Here is a 17,753-nt window from a genome sequence, read left to right as displayed (position 1 = left end):
ATGCGTGGAATTCCTTATATGAGAGCGCTGCGCACGTCGCCGCGTCATAATCGCGGCGACGGCGCGACACGTCATCGCCAGAGGATTTCGGCGCGGATTTCAATGCGATGGTGAGTACACTCCATCGCATGGAAATCCGCACAAATCCTTGAGAGGATTTATCCGCGGAAACGGTCCGCTGGACCGTATTCGCGGATAAATCCTCTCGTGTGTATGGGGCCTTAGACTTCAGCCTGCAGTCCGTTTTCATTGGATGGACTGATCATGTGTACAGGGCCTTAGAGGTTCCTTTCTTCTTTTTTATACTCAGTTGTGACATGACGCTGCTCTTATATCAAGACATTGCTTGTATATCAAGGCAAAATGTATTAAAACATTTTGCTTGTCTTGCAAAATGCTCTCAAACCAAGTTACTCTCAAACCAAGGTTTTACTGTATCTCCCAAACAGTATGACAACCTTGCAGTGCAGAGGATCAGGTAAACAACCATATGACCCTTGTAGTGTGGGGCAGCCTGCAAAGGAGCACTTTTACTTTCCCTGGAGTTCGCCTTTAAAAGAGGAAAGCGAAATGCACATGTTGGGGGCATGGCTTTGAGTGGGAGTGAGAGGTGTGCTGCCATTGTAATAAACCTTGGCTGGAGTTGAACATCTTCACTGTTCAGCCCGTGTTTTGGGTGGTGGACTAGAGTGGAGCAAGAGAAGACTCCAGAGCCTTGGCATCCAGCTGGTTGCAGTAAATGGAGGAGCATACAGGACGGCCTGTGAGTGATAAAAAGAGGATAAGACGGAATGAAAGTTGCGTTTGAAAACAAGTTATCTGTGTAATGGTTCCATGTGTGCTTCTATCCTGACACATGGAATGCTCCTTTGAAGTCCCCCTCTTTCCATAAATTATTACTATATTTTCAGTGACCTCCATCTCACTACTGTTCAATCTTTGATGTACAGTATGTATACAACCTATGTCTAGCAGATAACATATTCCCTTCTCCTTGAAGGGTGGTAATGATTACTTTCCTGATTTTCTGCACGTCTCCCAAAGGTATCTGATGTTTGGATAGTGCACTTTATAATCCAACGCTCTCTCAGCGGAGGGCTCTATGTACAGTATGACCAGGCAAACGGCTTTATTACTCTGCTCTATTAAACTCTCCACGGTCTTTACAGTGCACTGAATAATAATTACAAATACACTTACTTCATGCACATTTCCACCAGTCATTATTGCTCAAGTATATGATTGGTTATATGTACTCTGGACTGTCTAGATCAGTTTTTTCAACTATGGTTCCATAGAACGCTAATGGCGCGTACACGCGATCGTTTTTCATCATGAGAAAAATGCAGTTTTTTAAATTGGTCGTGAAAAACGGTCGTGCGTAGGCTCCAGAGCATTTTTCTCAATGAAAAAAATGCCAGTTAAAAATTTAGAACCTGCTCTATTTTTCTCGTTGTTTTTCAGGTCGTGAAAAACGGTCGTGTGTACGCTTTAATGAGGGGTAAAAAAAAACGCATGCTCAGAAGCAAGTTATGAGATGGAAAAATTGGAACAAAGCAGCCCAAATGGTGGCGCCATTCGAATGGAACGTCCCCTTTATAGTGCCGTTGTATGTGTTGTCGTAAGTGTTGTATGTCACCGCGCTTTGCTAGAGCATGTTTTTGCACGAACATGTGTATGCAAGGCATGCTTGAGAGGAATCACAACAAATCACATTGAGAAAAACATATTTTTTTTTGCATGACATGAAAAACGGTTGTGTGTACGCGGCATAAGACTTTATCATAGGCTGTTAGGGTTCCTTGAACAATTTCTGCCTCTCATAGGTAGAACACTGACACCAATGATCTTTTTAGCAGTCTACAAGGGGCGGGAGGGGGGATTTCCCATTGACTATCAAGCTGATGTGGTATGAGCTGTTGATATAGTAATTATTAGGAGGTGTGCTCTGAGACTGGGAAGTTTTTTCAAGGGTTCCTTTTTGTTAAAATGGGTGTAGAGACCAAACCAGTTTTGGCTGTGAATATTAATAAAGTGACTAAAGCGCTGGTATGAATATTAAAAAAATTAATAAATAATAAAAGATAATTAAATGATAAAAGCCACAACCATAAAAAGTGTTCTGACACTGTGGATAATATGGGTTAATGTGTAATGGTGCGCTAAAATCAACCTCTTATTAAAAACCACATAGTGATTATAAACAATACTAAAGGGTGTATAAAAACAACAAGTAATAAGCAAAATACTCTGTGCAAATTAGTCCAAAACAAAACAAATACAAAATGCCCACAAACGTATTAAATTGGTTAGCCCAGTCACTTAAAAGCACACAAGTTCTTATTACTGAAATCTCCCTTAATTAGAGCAAACCTGTCCACATTCCATATGGTGATTAGCATTCAGGTGATCTCTCATTAGTTCCTTTTTATTTCTCCTTAAAAGCAATTCTCAAATGAAACAAAACAAGAGAGATAGAATAGCGCAATATGTTAAAACTTCATCACAAGGTCTGGAGTGTTTAACAAGTTTGACTCACATTTGGTCATACAACCATCGTGCTTGTATAGAAACGATCTGATGCAATGTAGCAAACTCCTTAATCCGCATATACTATGCTGGGACATGATAGATGTTATCACTTTGGCCCCCCCCGACGCGTTGCGTCACATGTCACGTGACCTTTCAAGGGTCATCAGTTTTGGTATGTTTTTCTGCGCTAATAAAGAGATGTATTACATTTCTTTAAAAACATTAAGGAGACCCCCAGCCAAAAATAACAAGATAAATTGCACAGCCAATAAAAAGATAAAATAATGAAGCCATCTTTTGCTGTAATATTTTCTTATTTTCAGGGTAGGCTATTCTGATGTTACCTAAAAGCTGGAATTTTAATTTTTGAACAACTCGTTCCCACATAATTATCACCTCTTGTTTCACTTGCTGTTCCCATTCAGATTGTTAGCTCTCACAAGCAGGTCCTCTGACCTCTATTGTAAAGCAGTGCACAAGCTTTTTGCAGGTTATGCAGATTATGCATAATCATAAATATTCACCTTTCATACAAAGATTTCCCCCACAGTACATTTTTCTGCTGGCAGATGTCCTCTGCCTGATGACCAGCATCATGCAACCCACTTCCTATGAGGCCAGTCCATCCTAGCCCTGTTCTCAGCCAATGATTGAACAGTGAAAGTCTACCAATCTGCTGGCAATTTTTTAATTTTTTTTAGGTTTTCTGCTTTAAGTGTTAAAAGAGAAGTTTGGGTTTTATTTTTATTTTTTTGCTATTCATACTTACCTCAATGGATGTAGCATCAGGCTGATGCTGCATCTGTCCCCTGGCATCTCTGCACTGAGAACCGAGACACCAAACACAGCCGATGGCTCGATTCTCACTCCTCCCCGACCAGAGCAATGCTGCCTGTCAGATAGCATAGCTTCTGCTCTACTTCTCAGCACTCATTGGAGCGCTGAGCTGTGGAGGGGCGGGAGCTTTTCAAGTCGTTTTTCGAATTTGAATAATTTTTTAATTCAAGAAGTTTCTGAATTCAAAAAGTTTTTGAATTAGAATAGTTTTTAAATTCGAATAGTTCAAATTTCTCTTTGGAAATTGGAAAACTATTCGAATTCTAAAAGTATTCGAAAACCATTAGAAACAATTAGAAAACTATTCAAATTCGATTTTTTTTTCATTATTTCGGATTTGTTTAACTGCTTGCCGACCAGCTGCCGCAGTTATATGGCGACAGGTCGGCTCTGCTGGGCGAGATCACGTAGCTATAATGTCATCTCTCCCAGCAGCCAATAGGGGCACGCGCGCGCCCCCCGCTCGTCCCTGATCCCGGCGCACATGCCCGCCGGCACCCGCGATCGCTCGATACAGAGCGAGAATCGGGAGCTGTGTGTGTAAACACACAGCTCCCGGTCCTGTCAGGGGGGGAAATGCCTGATCTTCTGTTCATACAATGTATGAACAGCGATCAGTCATTTCTCCCAGTCAGTCCACCCCCCCCTTCAGTTAGAACACACCCATGGAAAATACTTAACCCCTTCCTAGCCCCCTAGTGTAAACCCCTTCCCTGCCAGTGGCATTTTTATAGTAATCAATGCATTTTTATAGCACTGATCGCTATAAAAATGACAATGGTCCCAAAAATTTGTCAAAAGTGTCCGCCATAATGTCGCAGTACCGAAAAAAATCGCTGATCACCGCCATTACTAGTATAAAAAAAATATTAATAAAAATGCCATAAAACTATCCCCTATTTGTAAACGCTATAACTTTTGCGCAAACCAATCAAACGTTTATTGCAAAAAAAATTTACGATATATTTTTTATATATTTTTGGGGATATTTATTACAGCAAAAAGTAAAAAATATTCATTTTTTTTTCAAAATTGTCACTCTATTTTTGTTTATAGCGCAAAAAATAAAAAACTCAGAGGTGATCAAATACCACCAAAAGAAAGCTCTATTTGTGGGGAAAAAAGGACGCAATATGGTCCGGGGCTGAAGCGCAAACCAATCACTATACGCTTATTGCGATTTTTTCTTTTTTACCAAAAATATGTAGAAGAATACATATCGGCCTAAACTGAGAAAATATATATTTTTTTTTAATTGGATATTTATTATAGCAAAAAGTAAAAAAAATTTTTTTTTTTCACAATTGTCGCTCTATTTTTGTTTATATCGCAAAAAATAAAAAACGCAGAGGTGATCAAATACCACCAAAAGAAAGCTCTATTTGTGGGAAAAAAAGGACGTCAATTTTGTTTGGGAGCCACGTCGCACGACCGCGCAATTGTCATTCAAAGCGCGACAGTGCTGAAAGCTGAAATTTCACCTGGGCAGGAAGGAGGTATATGTGCCCAGCAGGGGGCATCAGGCATCAGGGGGGTACAGGCAGTACACCTGTAAGGGACCCGGAGGTCCCCAGGGGCCCGGATGGCAACCCCCTTTAAAACATTTTTTTTAGGGGTCCGGGGGTCCCCAGGGGCCCGGAGGCCCATAGGGCCCCATATGGCAACTCCCCTTTTTTTTATTTAGTTTTTTATTAAAAAAAATATTTTTTTTAATATATTTTTATTTTATTTTTTATTAAAGGGTCAATTTTTTATTTAGGGGTACGGGGGGCCCGGAGATTCCCAGGGCCCCCGGATGACAACCCCCCCTTTTTTTATATAAAAACAATATATTTTTTTATATATTTATTTATTTATTTGAGATATATATATATATATATATATATATATATATATATATATATATATATATATATATATATATATATATATATATATATACACACATATATATGTATATATATTTATTATTATTAAAGGGCCCAGAGGTCCCCAGGGCAACCCCCCCCCCTTTTTTATAAAAAAAAATAAAAAAAATTATATATTTTTTTTATATATATATATATATATGTATATATATATTTTTTTTATTATTTTTTTTATTAAAGGGCTCAGAGGTCCCCAGGGCCCCATGTGGCAAACCCCCTTTTTTATTTGTTATAAATGTTTTTTTTTGTTTATATATATTTATTTTTTATGTTTTTATTAAAGAGCCCAGAGGTCCCCAGGGCCCTGGATGGCAACCCCCCCCCTTTTTTCTTTTTATAAATGTTAATTCTTTTTTATTAAAGCTCCCAGAGGTTTCTTTTTTTTATTATTATTATTATTATTATTATTATTATTATTATTATTATTATTATTATTATTAAAGGGCCCAGTGGTCCTGGATGGCAACCCCCCTTTTTTGTAATCTTTTTTTATAAAAAAATAATAATAATTTGTATATATATATATATATATATATATATAATTGTTTATTTTTTTATTAAAGGGCCCAGAGGTTCCCGGATGGCTACCCCCTTCTTTATATATATTTTTCTTTATTTCGTCTTTTTTTTGTAAAGGGCCCCCCCCTTCTCAATTCGCAGCAGCCTGCCCGCCTCAGGCGGCAGCACCCCCCCCTGGTTCTCTGCTCCAGGGGGCCCATGCCTGAAGCTGTGTAAGGGGCCCCATAATTCCTGATGGCTGCCCTGGTGCCCAGTAAGCAAGTGGTTAATGACCAGGCCATTTTTTGCAATACGGTGCTGCGTCGCTTTAACTGACTACTGTACCCAAATAAAATTGACATCCTTTTTTTCCCCACAAATAGAGCTCTGCGATTTTTTTGTGTGTGTCATAAACAAAAAAAGAACGTCAATTTTGAAAAAAAATACAATATTTTTTACTTTTTGCTATAATAAATATCCCCAAAAATGTTTTAAAAAAAACTAATTTCTTTCTCAGTTTAGGCCAATATATATTTTTGGTAAAAAAAATCGCAATAGCGTATATTGATTGGCTTGCGCAAAAGTTATAGCGTCTATGGGAAAGATTTATGGTATTTTTATTATTATTTTACTAGTAATGGTGGTGATCTGCAAATTTTATTGGTTCTGTGACATTGCGGCGGACAGATCGGACACTTTTGACACAGTTTTGGGACCATTGACATTGATACAGCGACCAGTGTTATAAAAATGCACTGATTACTGTGTAAATGTCATTGGTAGGGAAGGGGTTAACACTAGGGGGCGATCAAGTACCCTGGGATGAATGAGGAAAGCATCATTCAACCCACTTCCTCTGAGCCCAGGCTGTCATGGGCCCAACTCCAGCCTGAAGATGATGATGATAATGATTGGACAGGAAAAGCAGCACAGCGAAGCGCTTGTTTTTCTGTCATTCTGCTCTCTCCTTGTGCTGCTTTTTCCCCTTTCAGTATGAGCTCAGCTATACAGGGACTGCAAGAGGCTGATACTAAGTCACATTCATGTACTAACTATATTGGGGGCAGTTACCCTGTTATACATTTGCCCTATCATTGATGTAAGGCACAAACACTGGAACTATTAATGTACCCTAATCAGTCAATCAATCACATGAATATATAAAAAATATACTATATATTGAAAAACATAGATTGAGTTAAAACATTGCTGTGCATATAAAAATGGGGCCTATGCAAAATTTCTTACACCAAAAAAATCATTGCGTTTTCTATATCTTTTATAGATAATAGTTTAGCTTTAAAAGGGCTGTAAAGGTAAATGTTTTTTCACCTTAATGCATCCTAGGGAGCTCGCATTAAAGGTTGGAAAGCTCTTGCGAGGAGGAGCCGAGACAGCCGCCGAGCGACCCCAGAAGAGAGGGTTCGGGGACACCCTGTGCAAAACGAGCTGCACAGTGGAGGTAGGTATAACATGTTTGTTATTTTACCAAAAAAAAATTCTGGGGCAGATTCACATACATTTAGATAGGCGCAGCGTATCAGAGATACGCTACGCCGCTGTAACGTACTTTTTCATTCTTTGAATCCACAAAGAATTTGCGCCGTAAGTTACGGCGGCGTAGTGTATCTCTCGGTGCGTAATTTAAATCGGCGGGTAGGGGGCGTGATTCATTTAAATGAAGCGCGTCCCCGCGCCGAATGAACTGCGCATGCTCTGTTTCGAAATTTCCCGCAGTCACAACGACGTCATTTTTTTTACTTAGACGTGAATTACGTCCATCCCTATTCACGGACGACTTACGCAAAAAAAATAACACGGGACACGGGAACGACAGCCATACTTAACATGGCAAGTCTATCTATATACCGCAAAATAGCAGCTTTAACTGTACGCAGGAAAAAGCAGACTAGAGACGACGTAAGAGAATGCGACGGCGAACACAGATGCCGTCGTATCTTGGTTTGAGGATTCAAACTAAAGATACGACGCGGGTAATTTGAAAGTACGCCGGCGTATCAGTAGATATGCCGGCGTACTCGCTATGAGGATCTGGCCCTCTGTCTTTAGTGTTCCTTTAAGTACAGTTTTGCTTTTCTTCTTTAGTTACTTTTTTTTCACAATGTAGCAGTTATGCCAGTCAGAACCTATTCTCAAGAAAGTGAAAGCGTTAAATGTAGTTGCATGGAGAGGAACATCTACAGCACACCTTCACATCCCTCCACTGTGACCACCATGGCTGTCACTTGCTCTTAAATTCATCCTTTGTTCCCCATTCCAGTCTTGCTGAGAAGCTATCAGCTCTTGGCCGTTCAGCCTCCATTTTCTCCCTGTCAGCCTAGGGCAAATGCTTCTGGGGCCAGAGACCGTACTGATGCGCTTGATTAACCTTCTTTCTTTGACAGGTTTCCTGGTAACTTCCATCTCCCTCCAGGACTTCCCAAGACCCTGCCAACCTCCTGCCACCTCTGTACAATGCTACACAACTCAGAAAGGGCTGCACATTGTGACATTGTGAAATTTTACTTGAAAAGAATCTATATTTATTATATATGATCAGCTTAAAGCAATTCTGCCACTATATTTAAAAACTAAAATAAAGAATTCTCTGCAAAAAAAATAAAAAAATATTACCTGTCTCATTGTCTGCCCGACAGATATTTGTTCTCCTAAAGTACATCTAAAGTCCAAAATCCAGTATACTATGCGATGCACAAGCCTTAATAAAGTGATTGTAAATGTTCAGATTTTTTTTTTATTTAAAGCTAGGCTCCACCCTAAAGTGGAACTCCCGCTGATCGGAACCCTCCCCCCTCCGGTGTCACATTTGACACCTTTCAGGGGGGAGGGGGGTGCAGATACCTGTCTAAAGACAGGTATTTGCACCCACTTCCGGCCACACAGTCTCGGGTAAACTGCGGGCATGACGTCACCTCCCGTCCCCCCCGTTGTGTTCTGGGAACACTCGGCTCTCAGTACACAGCGGGAGCCAATCGGCAGGTGTAGTGCGACTCGCGCATGCGCCGTAGGGAACCGGGCAGTGAAGCCGGAGCGCTTCACTTCTGGTTCCCTCACCGAGGATGGCGGGGGGCAGCAGAGTGACAAGCGATCGCTCGTCTTTTGCTGAGGACGGCGCTGGACTCCAGGACAGGTAAATGTCCTATTATTAAAAGTCAGCAGCTGCAGTATTTGTAGCTGCTGGCTTTTAATATTTTTTCAGCGGACATCCGCTTTAAATAACAAACATGTTATACTTACCTGCTATGTGCAGTGGTTTTGCACAGAGCAGCCCTGATCCTTTGGATTAGAGCAGCCAGAGACATTAGCAGGCCCTTAATTGATGTTCAGAGTTTACAGTCCTTCAAGTTCTGGGTATACCATGTGCCAAATCCCTATCCAAGTTCATCGTTCTCAAAATAAACACCAAAAAAAACAAAACCCTAGACTGTTTCTTGAGCCAAATGGAGTGTATGGAAAATTCCATCTGCCTGACTGTGGGTGCTGTGTGGGGTAAAAGGCCCAATTTTCAGTGGCTCTTACGAGGGTAGTGGTACTGTAGCGTCCTCTACTTAGGTAGGTGCTATAGTAGGATTTTTATTCTGTAGTGTAGGTAAATTTAGGCAGGTCTGGCTGACAGACAGGCCAGTTTGTTTTGATTTGTGTGGGCTGGGAGTGGCTCAGAGTTTAGCAACTGGTGACTCATAGGCAGCATCACTGAGACCTCCTTTTTTCCTCTAGTCTAGAAGATTCCTGAAGGAGAGGAGAGGTGGAGCTGCCTGGGGTGTTTTAAGGAGACCTGACCAATCCCCAACCTGAATTGGCAGGGGGCAGGCCTCCTTAAATTCCCAGAGTCAACCCAGCTGGGGTGATGTTGTCGGGTGGAAGAACTGGAGATGGAGCACTAAGCTGTTGGGCCTTTGAGGGAGCTCCCCAGTCTGAAGCGGGGGTGACCTTGGGCCTCGGGCTTGGGTGCAGGATGGAGCCCTTCAAGAAAGCGTGAAGGTTCTGGACAGGAGGCACCAGAGAAGCAAGAGAGGACAGCAGGAGCTAGCACTGCCGGGAAAGTCTTCAGGAGGGAACCACGGGTTGCAGCCAGGAGGGCTGGTGAGTGACATCTACAGTCAGGAGGACTGGGGAGGCACGCCTGAAAGGACTGAGAGAAAACAGTCAGAGATTGGTGTAGAGCCAGTAGTGAGCACTGCAATGTCATGGGCAGTGGGGTCAGGCGGCTGTAGCCATAAGGGCTGGCAGGGCCTGAAGGGGGCTGACTGGAAGCAGTAGTCCATCAGTAGGACATAGGACAATTAGCACTAAAGACTTCTATTTCTGCTAAACTATAGGGCCCCTGCCTGTGAAGGGCAAATTGTTTAGGCCTGACTGAGCCAGTGTCAGGCCTAAACTTAGCTAGCTAGTCCTGAGGGTTAAGAGTCGTGCAGGAGGAAGAAAGAGGAATAGTCTGCTGCAAGCAAGGAAAGTGCTGGAGGAGACTCAAGTAGTAACATGTACAGAGAAGTATCAGGTGTCCCAATTGATTGATATACAATCCACCAATTGATTGATATACAATCCACTGGGCATCCATATTTCCCTCACCTTACCCAAGTTAAATTCCCTCAATAAAACAAAAACAAGCACATGAACCTTTCATTGTCTTAGGTGACTGAGAAGTAAATGCCGGCTGGGCAGGGTGACAGGTGGACCACAACACTCAGCAGTTCCTACAGCAGGGGTGTCCAATCTTTTTTCAAAGAGGGCCAGATTTGATGAAGTGAACATGCGTGAGGGCCGACTATTTTGCCTGACATTCTTTGAACCATTAAAATTCTGCCTAAGTGTGTTCGTCTGAGCACTAATACACGGCCCAACAATAATTATCTTGCCTTTGTGGCTGTGTGTGGTAAAGAGATGAGCTTGGGCGTGTTATTTGGATATACCGTATTTATCAGCATATAACACGCAAAGGCTTACCATTGCCATGAATGCAGCCTCACCATTGCCATGAATGCAGCCTTACCATTGCAACCAATGTAGCCTTACCATTGCAACCAATGCAGCCTTACCATTGCAACCTCACCATTGCAACCAATGCAGGCTCAAATGTGCCATAAATGCAGCCTCACATGTGCCATAAATGCAGCCTTACCATTGCCATTAGTGCAGCCTGAACGATGCCCATCTGCAGCCTCGGAGGGCAGAGGCAGCACCGGCCTTTGGGGTGTGCGAGCTGTGCGGCCGCACAGGGCGCCACGGGCAACAGGGGTGCCGTGCGGCCATCCAGAGGCGTACTAAGGGGTAGGGGCGATTGTATTACACCCGCGGTGGCAGTACCGCGGGTTTAGGCAGCGGCACACTGGCACAGGCAGGGAGAGGCGAGCTAGCTACAGTGGCAAGGGGGAGGGGGGGTGCGGGGGGTGCAGGGTGACACCGCGGCACCTACCATCCCCTCCTCTTGCGGCCATGGGCTGCCTGTCTGTGTGACCCCGGATGTCACACAGGCACAGTCGAGTGAAGCTGCCTCCCCCTCCTCTCTTTTTATGTGTAAACAGGGGGAGGGGACCTGCTGTGCATGTGCCACCACGCTGATCTGAGGTACTGAAGGGGGGGTTGCACTGAATGGGGGGGCTACACTGAAGGGGGGCTGCACTGAACGGGGGGGGGCTACACTGAACAGGGGGGCTGCACTGAAGGGGGGTGCTGCACTGAAGGGGGGGCTGCACTGAATGAGGGGGCTACACTGAACGGGGGGCTGCACTGGATGGGGGGGGCTGCACTGAACGGGGGGGCTACACTGAAGGGGGGTCTGCACTGAACGGCGGGTCTTCATTGAAGGGGTGGATACACTGAAGGAGGTGACTGCATTGAAGGGGGGTCTGTGTAACATGCATTAGGTCCAGAGCTGCAGGGTTCTGTGTAATGTAAAGGGGTGCAGGGGGCTGTGTAATGTAAAGGGGTCCAGAGATGCAGGGTGCTGTGTAATTTAAAGTTAAATTAAAACAAATTATTTTTTACAAATATTTTTTTCCTCTTTGTGTATGTTTACGTGACCAGGTGGCGAGGGGGTGAAGATGGGGGGGGGGGGGGCGCCACAGGATAAGCTCGCACAGGGCGCCTGAACACCTAAGGCCGGCCCTGGGCAGAGGGAGGGGGCGGGACGAGTGCCGACAGATTACAAACAGGAGAATGTCTTGTTTACCCTGTGGCCTCTTTAATACAAAGTCCTGCCTCCTATGATAGACAGAACAGTCGTTCAATGGCATCCAAGGAGACGAGACTTCCAATAGAGATGCTGCTGAGTAAACAGGAGATTCTCTTCATGTAATCTGACGGCACTCGTCCTGTCCCCTCCCTGTTCCTTCCAAGGCAGTGCCGATAAATACGGTGTATATCTTTTGTGGCCACAAACAATATATATATCCAAATCCCCAGGGGGGCCATATTAAATCAACAGGGGTGCCGCATTTGGCCCCCGGGCCTGACTTTGGACATGCCTGTCCTACAGGGTCACGGCTGCACTACAAATGCTTTAAACTGAAGCAGGTAAATCTATTCACTTGAATGCCCAACTAATATGTATTCTTTTTTCAAAATGTTAACATTTGGGAAAAATGTAATATATTGGCCATTCGTGAAAAATCAAAAAGCTGTGTGCTGCATTTCAGGTGCAGCCTAACCACGTATGGAGAAAACATCACATATGCGCACGGATCAGAACCTTGATGGCGTGAGCTGGACCGTTTTAAAGCGATGCTGATGAAGAGATAAAATCAGGTCTGTAAATTGCACTCTGGGGGTTTCACACAACATGTTCTGTCTAATGTAGGCACATGTTTACTGAACTAGAGCTTTTCAAAGCGATTGCATGACAGAGGTGGACAACCCTCTCCACCACATCACGATGATGATAATAATGATGATACTATCTGTATTTTCTACCATCTTGCTACAAGCTCACAGTGAAGCCCCTTGTCCAAACACCAGATAACAATTTAAATAGAACCTATTAATAGCCTTGTTTTTACTTGCCATTTTCTTTTTAATTACGGTATGTTTGCCTTTACCAATCAGCTGCATTAAGACTATTAAATGTGGTATTGTTATTAGTGCAACATCCTGCCTAGAAATCCACATCTTCATTTGTTAATAACTTTTAATAGATTGTAAAAGGAAGAGAAAAGACCTGAGACTCTTAAACTAGTAATGGAATTTAAAGAGTTCTGGGGTCCCTTGGCGGCTGTTTCGGCTCCTCCCCGCAAGAGCTGACCCCCTTCTGGGAAGCTCTCTCCCAAGGAGGTTAGCTTGCGGGTGCGCTCCCATGTGATACAGTGGCGGCCATAGCCGCCAAGTGTATCACTCGGCCCCGCCCCCCGGTGCGCCGCGTCATTGATTTGATTGACAGCAGCGGGAGCCAATGGCTGCGCTGCTATAAATCATCCAATGAAGAGCCAAGAACACCCGAGAAGACCGGGCTGAGAAGCCAGCGCGTTCACGACGTGGGACTTTCGAGGGCTCAGGTAAGTAAACGGGGGGCTGGGGGGCTTGTAAGTATCGGATGTTTTTTCACCTTAATGCATAGGATGCATTAAGGTGAAAAAACGGGAAGCTTTACAACCCCTTTAACCACTTCCCGCCCGGTCAATGGACAATTGACGTCCGGGAAGTGGTTGTGAAATCCTGACTGGACGTCTATTGATGTCCTGCAGGATTTCATGCCGGCGCGTCCAACCATGGCTGATCACGATGTAAACAGGAAGAGCCGTTAATGGCTCTTCCTCACTCGCGTCTGACAGACGCGAGTAGAGGAGAGGCGATCGGCGGCTCTCCTGAAAGGGGGGGTTTGCACTGATTGTTTATCAGCGCAGCCCCCCCCCCCTCAGATGCCAACACTGGACCACCAGGGAGTGCCCCCCGGCAAAAAAAAAACACACCAAAAAAAATAAAAAATGACTGGCAACATGGGCACTGGCTGGAATGATGCCCAGCAATGCCATCAGTGCCACCCCTCAGTGTCCATCAGTGCCACCCAGTGTCCATCAGTGCCACCTCTTAGTGCCCATCTATGCCCAGTGCCCACCTATCAGTGCCCATCTGTGCCACCCATAAGTACCCATCAGTGCCGCCCATGAGTGCCCATCAGTGCTGCCTATGAGTGCCCAGTGCCGCTTATGAGTGCCCATCAGTGCCGCCTATGAGTGCCCATCAGTGCCGCCTATGAATGCCCATCAGTGCAGCATACCAGCGCTGCCTATCAGTGCCCATCAGTGCCGCCTATCGGTGCCCATCAGTGCCACCTCATCAGTGCCCATCAGTGCCACCATAATTGAAGAAGAAAACTTACTTTTTTATAAAAAAAAAGAAACAGTAAAAAATTAAAACTTATTTTTTTTCAAAAACTTTGGTCTTTTTTAGTTGTTGCGCAAAAAAAAAATCGCAGAGGTGATCAAATACCACCAAAAGAAAGCTCTATTTGTGGGAACAAAATGATAAAAAATGTATTTGGGTACAGTGTAGCATGACCGCGCAATTGTCATTCAAATTGCAACAGTGCTGAAAGCTGAAAATTGGCTTGGGCAGGAAGGTGCGTAAGTGCCTGGTATGAAAGTGGTTAAGCAGAAATTTAAAAAATCAAAAAACACTTCCTCTTCTCTGTTTCTTTTTCTTTCATCTCTTTTTCTAACATTCTAGCTGTCCTTTCATCTTCTACTATAGCTCTCCTTACCTTCTAGCTGTCCTCCGCTCCCTTACTAGCTCTTCTTTCCTTACCTCCCTGGCAGTCGCGGCCCGCCCATAGGGGAAGCAGAGGCGCCCCCCTCCTAAAGCTACTCATCATAAAAAAATATTATAAAAAAGAATGGCCCATTAAGTGCGTGCAGCATTGCCGGACAAACAAGTGAATGGGAAGCATGACGTGTTGCAATCATTGAAAAAAAAAAAAAATTATAATGGCCCTTTAAAGTGTTACTAAACCCATCACCCTGCAGTCACTATATCTGATCCCCCTCAGTACACAGAACATGGAATCGCAATTATTTTAGTAAATATAAACTGCTTGTGACAGTCTTGTGACTTCTATCAGAGTCTGGTTAAAGCTTGTAGGAGGTGTTTTCATTTTCCTCTGACTGTCCTATGGGACTGCAGGGCCCCTGGCCCTCTGTTTGGACAGTGCTGATTGGCTCTGTTATAATAAAATGCACCTTTCCAAGGAAAAAAAATAAAAAATTCTGGCAATACACACCAAACTGAGCATGTGCAGAGTGCTCCCAAGGCTCACATGATCAAACAGCCTTTTTACACAATGCAGAGGATTAACCAATTAGGTTCCACAGTGAGTATAACAAACATGCATTACTGCATATACAGACTGAGTTTACTGTTATGGGTTTAGTAACGCTCTAAGTGTGTGCAGGGCGCCAGACACACAGCTGCTATGGGAAGCATGACGTGTTTGCAATCACGTGATTGCAAACTAGAAGCTCTATTGGCCTCCTTTAGAAAGTCCTCTGGATGCTGAGCAGTGAACACTCCCTCTATAGCATTGTTCCCTGCTGTGGTGTGTGATTGGCGGGTCCTGTGCCTTCACTTTCGGTTTCTCTGACTCATCCCCCCTGGTCCGAAGGTGGATGACAGGCGACTTGCTGTGAGAGTTGTGAGTATGATGGGGGGACAAGGGGGACATCTGATGTAAAGGAGGACTTTGATGGGGACATCTAATGTAAAGGAGAACTCTGATGGGGACATCTAGTGTAAAGGGGGACTCTGATGGTGAGACCTGATGTAAAGGAGGACTCTGATGGGGACATCTAATGTAAGGGGGGACTCTGAAGGTGACATCTGATGTAAAGTAGGACTCTGATGGGGACATCTAATAAAAAGGAGGACTCTGATGGGGACACCTAATGTAAAGGAGGACTCTGATGGGGACAGCTAATGTAAAAGAAGACTCGGATGGGGACAACTAATGTAAAGGAGGACTCTGATGGGGGCATTTAATGTAAAGAGGGACTCTGATGGTGACATCTAATGTAAAGGAGGACTCTGATGGTGACATCTGATGTAAAGGAGGACTCTGATGGTGACTTCTGATGTAAAGGAGGACTCTGATGGGGATATAAAATGTAAAGTGGGACTATGGATGGGGACATCTAGGAGGATGAGCGGGCAGCAGAGACGCACAGAAAACCCACAGGCACCAATCTACAGTATGGTCAGCTTTAAATTTTGCCTTCCTTTTTCCCCTCTCACTCTTATTTTTTTCTCCTCTTTATGGCACTTAGGAGACGAAAACATGGCTAACCATTGTTAGGTAGAAAAACATTCCTTTTGCAGACTAATGGCTGAGAAATAATTACACCAGCTCCCATGCAGGGTGTTTCTGACTTCCCGCTGCTGCTTCTGAGACTTGTACCCATCTACTCAAGGCTGCTGTGTACTCCACAAACAAGTCACTGTGGGGTCTTATTAACACTTAGCATTTTGCAAGTACAGTTCATGCCAGAATAAGGGAAAGACTTCCCAAGCAGAAATTTTAACATAAGTATGCCAAAATGATTAAAAAGTTAAATTTAGACAGGGGTGTGTGAAAAGCTGTATAGCAACCTAATTAAAGGATATGATTAAACAAGAAAAAGTGTGTCAGGTGAAATAATAAGCTATTTTTCAGTATATCGGTGCAATGCCTGAACATATCAATATGTTCTTTCTCTTTAAAGATGCTCAAGTTCAGAAAACAAATTATTACTCTTCTGAAATACATTAATCCCCCAATTTGTGATTCAGAATACACCATGATTTCCATACCACCTGCCTCCAGAAAATCTAGAGTATGCTACACAACTCTGAACTATGAGGTCTACTACTGCACCTTAAAGTGGAAGGAAAGTCTTATACGTAAATTCTCCCCTGCAATCATTAATGTAAGCTAAATTCAGTGTTATGTCTCAAAATGAAAAAAATAATCCCAGTTTTTCTACCTTTTTTTTGCAGTATCCAGTGCCTAATGCCGCGTACACACGATCATTTTTCGGCATGAAAAAAAAACTTTGTTTTTCAGCATGTCCAAAAAACGAAGTTTTTCCAACTTCATCATTAAAAACGACGTTGCCCACACACCATCGTTTAAAAAAAATGATGAACAAAGCGCGGTGACGTACAACACGTACAACGGCACTCTAAAGGGGAAGTTCTATTTGCCTTTGGGCTGCTTTAGCTGATTCCTTGTTAGTAAAAGACGATTCACGCTTTTCTGTCTGTTACAGCGCGATGAATGTGCTTACTCCATTACAAATGCTAGTTTTACCAGAACGAGCGCTCCCGTCTCATAACTTGCTTCTGAGCATGCGCGGGTTTAAAACTTCGTTTTTGCCCACACACGATCATTTTTTACAACCCGAAAAACAAAATTTTTAAACACAACGTTAAAAAATGCAGCATGTTTGAAAAAAAAATTGTCGTTTTTCAGAAGCCGAAAAACGATGTTAAGCCCACACACGATTGATTTAAATGACATTTTTAAAAACGTCGTTTTTTTTCATGCCGAAAAATTATCGTGTGTACGCGGCATTAGAGTCTAAGGCCCCATTCACATCTTAGGCCGCGTACACGCGGTCGTTCCAAACCGATGAGAATGGTCCGACGGGCTTTTCCATCGGTTCACCGCATGCGCCGTCCGTGAAAGTATCCCAGTGCGCGTGCTCCAAATTAACCCGAAAGAAGCCAATGCTTTTGATGTGAACGTAAATGACGCCCAGCCCTATTCGCGAACGACTTACGCAAACGACGTAAAATTTTCAAAATTCGATGCGGGAACGACGTCCATACTTAACATTGGTACGCCTCATCTACGGCTCATATAGCAGGGGTAACTTTACGCCGGGAAAAGCCTAACGTAAACGGCGTATCTGTACTGCGTCGGCCGGGCCTACGTTCGAGAATTGGCGTATCTAGCTGATTTACATATTTCTA

Source organism: Rana temporaria, chromosome 3 (assembly GCF_905171775.1).
Source record: "Rana temporaria chromosome 3, aRanTem1.1, whole genome shotgun sequence".
Lineage (NCBI taxonomy): Eukaryota > Metazoa > Chordata > Amphibia > Anura > Ranidae > Rana > Rana temporaria.
This window is presented reverse-complemented; position numbering follows the sequence as displayed.